This window comes from Atractosteus spatula, chromosome 24 (assembly GCF_055471065.1).
Source record: "Atractosteus spatula isolate fAtrSpa1 chromosome 24, fAtrSpa1.hap1, whole genome shotgun sequence".
In the NCBI taxonomy this organism is placed as follows: Eukaryota; Metazoa; Chordata; class Actinopteri; order Semionotiformes; family Lepisosteidae; genus Atractosteus; species Atractosteus spatula.
Window position 1 is genome coordinate 2,494,126 of NC_142729.1, and position 9,627 is coordinate 2,503,752.

The 9,627-nt window shown below is 41.1% G+C and overlaps 1 long non-coding RNA gene across 1 annotated transcript; it reads left to right on the forward strand.

Moving 5' to 3' along the window:
* Nucleotides 1-760: 760 nt before the first annotated feature.
* LOC148815774 (uncharacterized) lies at nt 761-1,588 on the forward strand. The gene is made up of 2 exons (XR_016086052.1): nt 761-852; nt 943-1,588. It is a non-coding gene; the product is annotated as an uncharacterized LOC148815774 (long non-coding RNA).
* Nucleotides 1,589-9,627: the final 8,039 nt, after the last annotated feature.

Below are 9,627 nucleotides of genomic sequence, written 5' to 3' on the forward strand. Positions count from 1 at the left end.
TCCTGCGACACACACTCCCCATGAACATTAAAATAAGTTTTCAGTGTCTCTCCAGCCCCATAGATAAAACACGTCTTTCCTTCAACACTGTGAAGAATGTCCCATGGGACCACAAACATATAACAAGGTATTTTGTCATATCTGAACTGAACATATTGTCTCTCTTGTATTGCCCCAAAAGTATTAAGAGTGTTTAAATCAGAGCAGTTAGTATTTGTGCTGCATCTGAACAACTAGAGCCAAGTGCAGTTTTAACCAGATTCTCTGCACTCCACCCCATTCCAGCTATGTTGGGTGGAATAAGAACACAGCTGATCAGCTGATTTGTGACAGTGTAAACTTATATAAAATGTGGGTTGTATTGTTCTTAATATGTGCATTTGCATGCTTCAATCTCTGTAAAATATAGTTTTAGTTCAACTATTGGTGGTACTGTATCTGAACACACAAAACCAAGTACTGCTTTAATCAGACTCTCCACACTCCACTCCATTCAAGTTGGACTCAGCTGATTGTGTATCATCCTTTGCTCCTTATAAAGCTGCTCTCTATCTAGTCCTGCTGTCCTGGGAGTGTTCATGCTAAACTGCACATCTTGCTCTGTCACATCACACAGCACTAAGCCTGAGTTTTTAGCACTAAGTGGCTACAAGTGCTGCTGAACACAGGAAGACGATTTGCATAGAAGGGAAACTTTGCATTGGCACCACATGCTTCAGTGCTCTGTGAGTGTTTATAGCTCTGTGAGTTTAACACTTCATGACTGAGACCTGCCCTTCATGGAAACAGAATCCACAGCAACTATGACTTTCATCACCGTCTTCACCTGGACACTCCTCATCTGGGCTCCGGGTAGGAATTACTTTATATTTATATTAAAAGTCCAAACATTAGGAAGATTTCATCCTTTTTTTCACCTCATGTTTTGATTTTCATTCTCAGAATCCAGTGGGCAGGTTACTGTGACTCAGACTCCAGCAGTGAAATCTACTGCGCCAGGACAGACAGTCACTGTGAGCTGTAAGACCAGTCCTGCGGTGTATGGTAACAATTGGTTAAACTGGTACCAGCAGAAAGCTGGAGAAGCTCCTAAACTCCTAATCTATGGAGCAGCTACCCGTCAGAGTGGGATCCCAGAGCATTTCAGTGGCAGTGGATCTGGGACTGACTTCACTCTGACCATCACAGGAGTCCAGGTTGAAGATGCAGCAGATTACTACTGTATGGGTCATCACAACCTCAACACTCATACAAAAACCTCTCTCAGCAGGACTGCACAGTGACTCCACTGCTACAGCTGGGACCTACTGCAGGTGCTGAGGGTGAAGGCAGAAACACAGAACACCACTTGTGAAGGAGCTCAACTGCACACAAAAATATTTTAAATCTCACATAATTGTCTGGATTCAGTGTTTTAAATTTGTGTTTGTGCCAATTTGTGCCATTTCTTAGAAGTGTGATAGAAAGGGTTTTTGACCAATTTGCTGATAATTTACTGAATTCAATTTACTGAGTTTTACTGAAAATGCAGAGATTATGTGCTAAAATAGGTTGTACACACACCAATAATAAATATATTGTTTTTTCTGTAGTTATGAATCAATTTTTCATACTGTATGTAGCACTGTAAATGTTATAAACATCTTCATCTGTAAGGGGGCAGTGCCCAACAATATATTGTCTGACAGTGTCTTGCAAATTCTGCCTGCAAACTCTTTAAATTCCTGTTACTTCAGTGACTTATCTCTGGCCTGGATAGCAGAAATGGAACAGAGTGCTATTCGCTCTCCAAAGTTACCTTGCCAGTCTGGGTAGCTGCATGTATTGCTGTGTCTGTGTTGCCATTCTGTCCTGATAGTTAGAGAATGGAGAAGCACATTTTCAGATGTATCAGAATACCAGACTGCCTGGTGACATCAGGTCTACAGCTCTTCCACATAATCTCAGCTCAGTACTGCTGCCTCTCCTACGGTTCCTCTGCTCACTCATACTCCTCTCCTATAGTAACTCTGCTCAAACACAATCTTCTCCTACAGAAACTCTGTTCACACACACTCTTCTCCTACAGTAACTCTGCTCACTCACAGTCTTAAGTCCTTGTCTGTTCAGTGCTTAAACACAAATCAGCACAGTTTCCCTTGTAGGATTTGTGAAGTACTTTACTGAGTACATCGTAGGGGAGCTGGAGAGTATATTGGCAAGATAAACCCTGGACAGGACAAAAATCCATCACATGGCAGAAACATAGAGATGCTTCCAAGTTAATCTCAGCGTGGTTAAACCTTTTGATTTGAGTATGATAAATAGTAATATAGAAATCATGTGAATAATAATAAACACCAGCATCCAGGAATGAAAAATATATTTTATTCTGAGGAGAATTTATGGTGTGTACATTTAATCTGCCAGCACCACTAATCAGATTAATCTTCAAAACCAAACTGCACACTTTTTCAAACAGTCAAGCCAGCAGGACAGATGAAACTTGTTTTCAGCAGAGCTCACTTCAACACTGAAGTCCCAAAAACAAAAGGACAGAAGATGCAAAGTCATTTTTTACAGCTCAATTTCACATGAAAACTCTGAAAACTAGAAAACCTCAGAAACAATATTTTCCAAATGGTGCTTCTCCCCAGTTGAATAGGTTTTCTATAAAATGCCAATGGTAGTTAAATTTCCCTTCTAAAACATTTGAAATTGTACCTATGTGTAAACAATATTCAGGTGTTGGAAAAATATTAAGACTGTGGCTACGCTTTGCAAGTTTCTGATTGAAATTAATTCTGCAGTCCATGAGAATATCTGGGGATATCTGAACTATCGCTGCACCTGCTTGTGCTCTACTTTCTTACCACCAACTATGACTACTTGGGTTTGACCTCGATCTGCCAGTCATTTTATTAGCGCAAGATTATGAGAGTCAGGTTGACTTTATTTCTGACTCTCCGCTAAAATAACAGTTTAGCGTACTTCCGGTTAATAAACTGAGAAGCAGTGTAATTCAAGAGGACCTGTCTACCTGCTGATCGAGTGCTTCTTCACTTTACTGCAGCATATTTTTGTGAGACTGGATTTGCATGTTAAACTGCAATGAAAACAAAACACACGAACAGACTTGATACTGCACCTGCTATGAGGATCCAGCTCTCCAGCAAGGTTCCTTATATTATCCCCTTGCAGGGGATTATACTTTTGGACACTGTCAAAGTATATTTAAATTCATCCAGAAACCAATTCACCTACCAGAAACCAATTAACCTAGCAGCTTATCTTTGGACAGTAGTTGGAAACAGGAGAACCCGTTTCCACTGAAACAGAGGAAACCCACGCAAACACATGAGAAAATCTAAACTCCATGCAGACAGCACCCGAGGAATTGAACCCAGAGCCCCAGTACCGTGAGGCAGTTAACAATTGTGCCACCCACTCATAGACTTGACAAAATATGAATTACCTATGACTGAGAATGACAAATGGTCAAATTTCAGAATAGGTGCCAATTATAGACAGATACAGTATCGCTGCTGCTGCACAATTATTATTGGTGCAATATAGTTAGTCTGCACTATTAAATATATCAAATATATCACTTATAACTCAGAAATGTAATTAGTACCTTTACCACTGTTATACAGGGGCAGTTCAAGTGTTCAACACTAATACATTAGTAAAACTTACTCACAGAGAAGATTAAAGCAACGAGCTGCTGAAGTATCTAGTTTATATTTAGTCCTCAGTAATTTTTCATATAAAGTGTTACTGATGTTCTGTTTAAAACAGCCTGACCAGACCCATGACCTGCTCTCTTGCTTTCCTGCACTTGAACAGATGCAGCTCTCCAATACCCCTGCAGTGTGACCTCCCTCCACCAGCCCACTCTCCCCCACACTAGGCAAATCGGCCCGGTTACACTCAGCTCAGACTGTCCCCGGGGTATTTTTGCCTATGAAATCTCAAGATGTGGCGAGAAACTGAACCTGATGCTGAGAGGGGAGATCAACTTCTTTTTGGAGAAACTGGGGAAAGCCATGGATTTCCCCAAACTCAGAGACTCAGACTGGCTCTGCGACTTTTCATTTGCTGTGGACATTTTCCCTCACTTGAATAACGTAAAACTGCAAGGAAAAGGTGTCTTTGTTCCAGAACTGTACTTGAATGTGAATGCATTCAGAGCTAAGCTCACCTTGTTCTCAAAACATATGATCAGCCGCTCGTTCACACATTTCCCCACTCTTGGGATACTAGACATGTCACACGCTGAAGCACTAAGGTATAACAAGTACCTCAAAGACTTGCATGGAGAATTTTCCCGTCGATTTGCTGACTTTTATAAAATTGAGACGTCTCTAACTTTGGTGTCATGTCCTCTGACTTTCAACTATGAGACGGCAGCACAAGAATTGCAACTGGAACTTATCGATCTGCAGTGTGACATAACTCTGAAGGAAAAGTTTCATTCTGTAAAGCTGGATGAATTCTATGCATCACTGAATGAGGCCAAGTTTCCCCATATTCGACAAGCAGCACAAAAGATACTGGTGTTTTTCAGGTCTACGTACGCGTGTGAGCAAACATTCAGCTTGATGAACATCAACAAATCACATCACAGATCACGGCTTAGTGACCACCACTTGAGCAGTGTATTACGGATTGCCACAACACAGCTATCAATGGATTTTGATGCTCTCGCAAAAAGAGGTTCAGGTTCAAGTTCAAGTTTATCGTCATTATACTCATATACAGGTACTGTATATGGTATAATGAAATGCTATTTAGCTAGCTCTCAGATGGTAAGAAGTACAAAAAAAACAACAACAAAACAATTGTATAAGAAAAGAAAGACAGAGACAACAGGCAATGTGCAAAACAACAACAGGTAACAGGTAATATGCAAAACAACATCAGATGTGCAAAATCATACATCAACAGAATGAAATAAAGGATAGAAAATTATGGGGAGTGAGCTTCTTGACACCTACGAGATAGAGGTAGATTTCAATGTGTGTTTGAGTTTTGGTAAGAGGGAAGGCACTGTGAGGTTCAGATCGTAGGTGAGAGAGGCTGGGAGTTTAATAGTTTGATAGAGATTAATAATATCTCTGAGTCTGGTAGTCTGGGCCCGAATGCTCCAGTACCGTTTTCCATATGGTAGAGGGTCATATAGTCTGTAGTTGGGGTATGTGGGTCTTTGATGATGCTTAGAGCTTTCCTCAAGCACCGTCTTTCATAAATGTCCTGGATGGATGGAAGAGCAACCCCAGTGTTGGACTGGACAGTTTTCACCACCCGCTGTAGGGCTTTGCAGTCAGCAATACTACAGTTGCCACACCACACTGTGATGCAACTAATAAGCCTATGTTGGATTTTAAACTTCCATAGGGCATAGGCTATCTGTAACAGCAGCCTGAAGTGGCCCGCTATACAGTTTCGAAATTTAAAGTTTTCCCACCCCTTTTCTAGTGTGAGTTTTATGAAGAACCACAACTTAATATTTTGCATTTTTCCACACAATGTCCAATGTAAATAATTTTCACTTCATGTTGCGGCATTACCTTGTCTTTGAAATGAATTAATCTCAAACAGTTATTGACCTTACCTAGTGTGTGCTGTACTCTTGGGGTGAAGACTGCCTGACAGAAGCATCCCAAAATTAAAAGGGTGTTTTAGACAGTGAACTACATCTTTATGTTTGTTTCTATAGCCAACTCTAGTCTTGTCTCTAACTCACTAAGTGAATGCTTTTTCTCATGGCTGTCCAAAAGATGACATAGAGTACATCATTCCTTATCCTTATAGCTACCTGGTGGCATAGTTTGGCTACACTTTTGCTCTGAGTGCTGATTCCTCACTCTTATACAGTTATTTTTACAGTTATACAGTAAGTACTTTCTATATGCACAAGAGCTTCAAAAAGAAGGGTTTTGAAAATAAAACAAAACAAAGTCTCTTAAGTATTTTTATGAATCACAGAGACTGACATATTGTCAATTCAATTCAATTGTTTTCTGACACTGAAATACAAACTGCTAATAAAGGAGGCTACAGTAGTCAGTTTGAGGGCTGAAAGTTATTAATCTTTTACAGATGAGACAGCAGTGGGGTTGAGTGGTGCTGGGGAATTCATGGAGTTGATGAGGCTTCAGTAAGCAGCACAAAGTCAGCAGTATCTTTAGAGGAAAGAAAATAAATTCATTTTATTAAATGGAAGCAAAAAACTGGCAAGAGTGGAGAGACTAGGAGCCTTTCAGCCTCAATCCTGGGTATTTCACCAGTAGATTCTAAGACTTCTGCTCCACTCCTTCTCACTGCACAGGTCCAAGACAACAGCTCAGTCCCTTATCTCTGGTTTTGGGAACCAGGATAAAATTTCTGCCCCATATTCTGGTGCTGAGACTCAGGGCCCCCACCCTCTCTCTAGAACAGGGGACATTGGCACCAGCTTCCCCTCTCTCCTAACTCATAGAACACAAATACCAGTAACACTACTTGGAAAACAAGGCATCTCAAATGTTCTATACAGTAACTCAGACCGCTAACCCTGTAACCAAAAACCCTATGCGATACACTGATGGGCTAACAAGAGAGATATGCTGCATGCTAAATAAAATAATATAATTAGGCGCAAAACCTCCCTTCCACTAGCTTTAATCAAAAGCCCTCAGCCATGCCTCTACCTGATGGCTTTAAACATAAAATGTTTAAGGGCACAATCCTCTAGATGGAAATAGCCTCTGGAGTGTTGGGGTCTGGTAATGCCTATGACCTGGTGCCTAAAAGCAAATGGAAATCTAAATCCCTAAAAAATCTAAAAATGCATGACCAGATTAGGAGAGAAAGCCTTTAGTTGGAGGATACTAAAATAAAGGAAACCAGTATTTCCTAAAATAACAGGACAACAACAGGACGCTCTCTATAATGCGGTTCAAGTTATGTAGCCAAAATCTGGTCTCAAGGATTGATCAGAACAGGGGACACTGGCGCCAGCTGCCCCTCTCCCTGGCCAGTCAAGTTTCTTCAAAATACATTCCCCCTTACTTACAGTACTTCAGAACACGTAATGGAGGTATAGTGGAGGTTTTAGTGTTATATCTTGAAAGGATTTGAACATGATGTTGAAAGGATATGAACAAAATGGTTTTCCTCATGTTTTGGATTGGAATTAAAGCCAGTGTTCATGTAGCTCTAATAAGGGGTTGGGAATCTGGGATCTGGGAGAGTTAAAATAAGAAATACCTATAAACTTCTGCTTTTATCAGTTATGTTTACAGTTCATATGGAATAATTAGATCACTGTAAGGGGAATTTTCAGCTCATCTTCACACTTAAGACTGATGAAAGCCTATGCTTCTACCTATTGTAAGGCCTCATACTAACTTCGTGTCCAACCAACCAGTAAGAATATTTGAGGTAAATACACAACACCAGTGATACTTTCTCTTTAATTGAAAAAAACAAAAGGAGTCATATTTATTGAAGCTGGAGGTGGAAGTGTTGCTCACAACAGTAGCGAAACGCTACTGCAAACTCAAATATCCGAAATATTCTATAATGACTTTAAACTTCAACAAAAGAATCCAGCATGAAGCTCTTTAATCCAATACATTGTCATTCATGTTTTAATGGGAGAAGCTGGAACTTGTAAAGTGTAGGAAAGGGCCAGTAGGACTGTGCTAGGAGCCCAGAGTGTGGATCATGGTCCTTATGGGTTTGCTGGCTTGGAAGTCTTCAAGGCCTGAAAACACAAACACTGCTGATTGGCTGAGAGACGCAGCCTCACAAGTGGGAGTTCGGCCCTTAGAAGACTGAGAGAGGAGGAGGTTAGTGAGATGATTGACCAGGTTGAAAAGCAGAGGAGCTACTCAGGACAGTGAGGCCAGGGGTCACCCACTGTCAATGCCTCTCTGGAAGGGGTCATGGTGGCACTGAAACCTGATGTTGGAGAAGTGAGCTTCACTTACCCCTCAGTTGGGAACCTGGATACAAAGACAAAGAGAGAATAGAAAGAGGAGAAGGAGGGAGGTGGAAACTTTAGATCTGAGGGTCTGAATGTTTGAGGTTTTAATACAGACACAATTGAGAAAGAGGACTGACCCCTTCAACTGTCGGTTATCTAGAAGAACAGAAGACTGTTGTGCAAACAGAGAGCACACTCCCCATGAACATTAAAATAAGTTTCAGTGTCTCTCCAGCCCCATAGATAAAACACATGTCTTTCCTTCAACACTGTGAGGAATGTCTCATGGGAACACAAACATATAACAAGGTATTTTGTCAGATCTTAACTGTATTAAGAGTGTTAAAGTTAGTGCAGTTAGTCATTGTACTGCATCTGAACAAACAGAGCCAAATGCAGTTTTAACCAGATTCTCTGCACTCCACCCCATTCCAGCTATGTTGGGTGAAATAAGAACACAGCTGATCAGCAGATCTGTGACAGTGTAAACTTATATAAAATTTGGGTTGCATGACTGTTCTTAATATGTGCATTTGCATGCTTCAGTCTCTGTAAAATATGGTTTTAGTTCAACTAGTGATCCTGCTGTATCTGAACACACAAAGCCAAGTACTGCTTTAACCAGACTCTCCACACTCCACTCCATTCAAGTTGGACTGATTGTGTATCATCCTTTGCTCCTTATAAAACTGCTCTCTGTCTAGTCCTGCTGTCCTGGGAGTGTTCATGCTAAACTGCACATCTTGCTCTGTCACATCACACAGCACTAAGCCTGAGTTTCTAGCACTAACTGGCTACAAGTGCTGCTGAACACAGGAAGATGATTTGCATAGAAGCGAAACTTTGCATTGGCAGCACATGCTTGAGTGCTCTGGGAGTGTTTATAGCCTTGTGAGTTTAACACTTCATGACTGAGACCTGCCCTTCATGGAAACAGAATCCACAGCAACTATGACTTTCATCACCATCTTCATCTGGACACTCCTCATCTGGGCTCAGGGTAGGAATTACTTTATATTTACATTAAAAGTCCAAATGTTAGGAAGATTTCAACATTTTTTTCACCTCATGTTTTGATTTTTCATTTTCAGAATCCAGTGGACAGGTTACTGTGACTCAGACTCCAGTGGTGAAATCTACTGCTCCAGGACAGATAGTCGCTGTGAGCTGTAAGACCAGTCCTGCAGTGTATAATAACAACTACCTCAACTGGTACCAACAGAAAGCTGGAGAAGCTCCTAAACTCCTAATCTATGGAGCAACTACCCGTCAGACTGGGATCCCAGAGCGTTTCAGTGGCAGTGGATCTGGGACTGACTTCACTCTGACCATCACAGGAGTCCAGGCTGAAGATGCAGCAGATTATTACTGTCAGAGTGCTCACAGTGGTGGTGTGTTTACACAGTGTTACACACCCGTACAAAAACCTCCCTCAGCAGGACTGCACATGTGCTGAGGGTGAAGGCAAAGACACAGGACACAGCCTGTAAAGGAGCTCAACTGCACACAAACAGACTTTAAATCTCACATTATTGTTTGGATTCAACTTGTGTTGCCATTTCTTAGAAGTGTGATTGAAAGGGTTTTTGACCAATTTACTGAACTCGATTTACTGAATTTTACTGAAAATGCCAAGATAAGACACTAAAAGTTGCCTTTAGTAGCAGAATCCT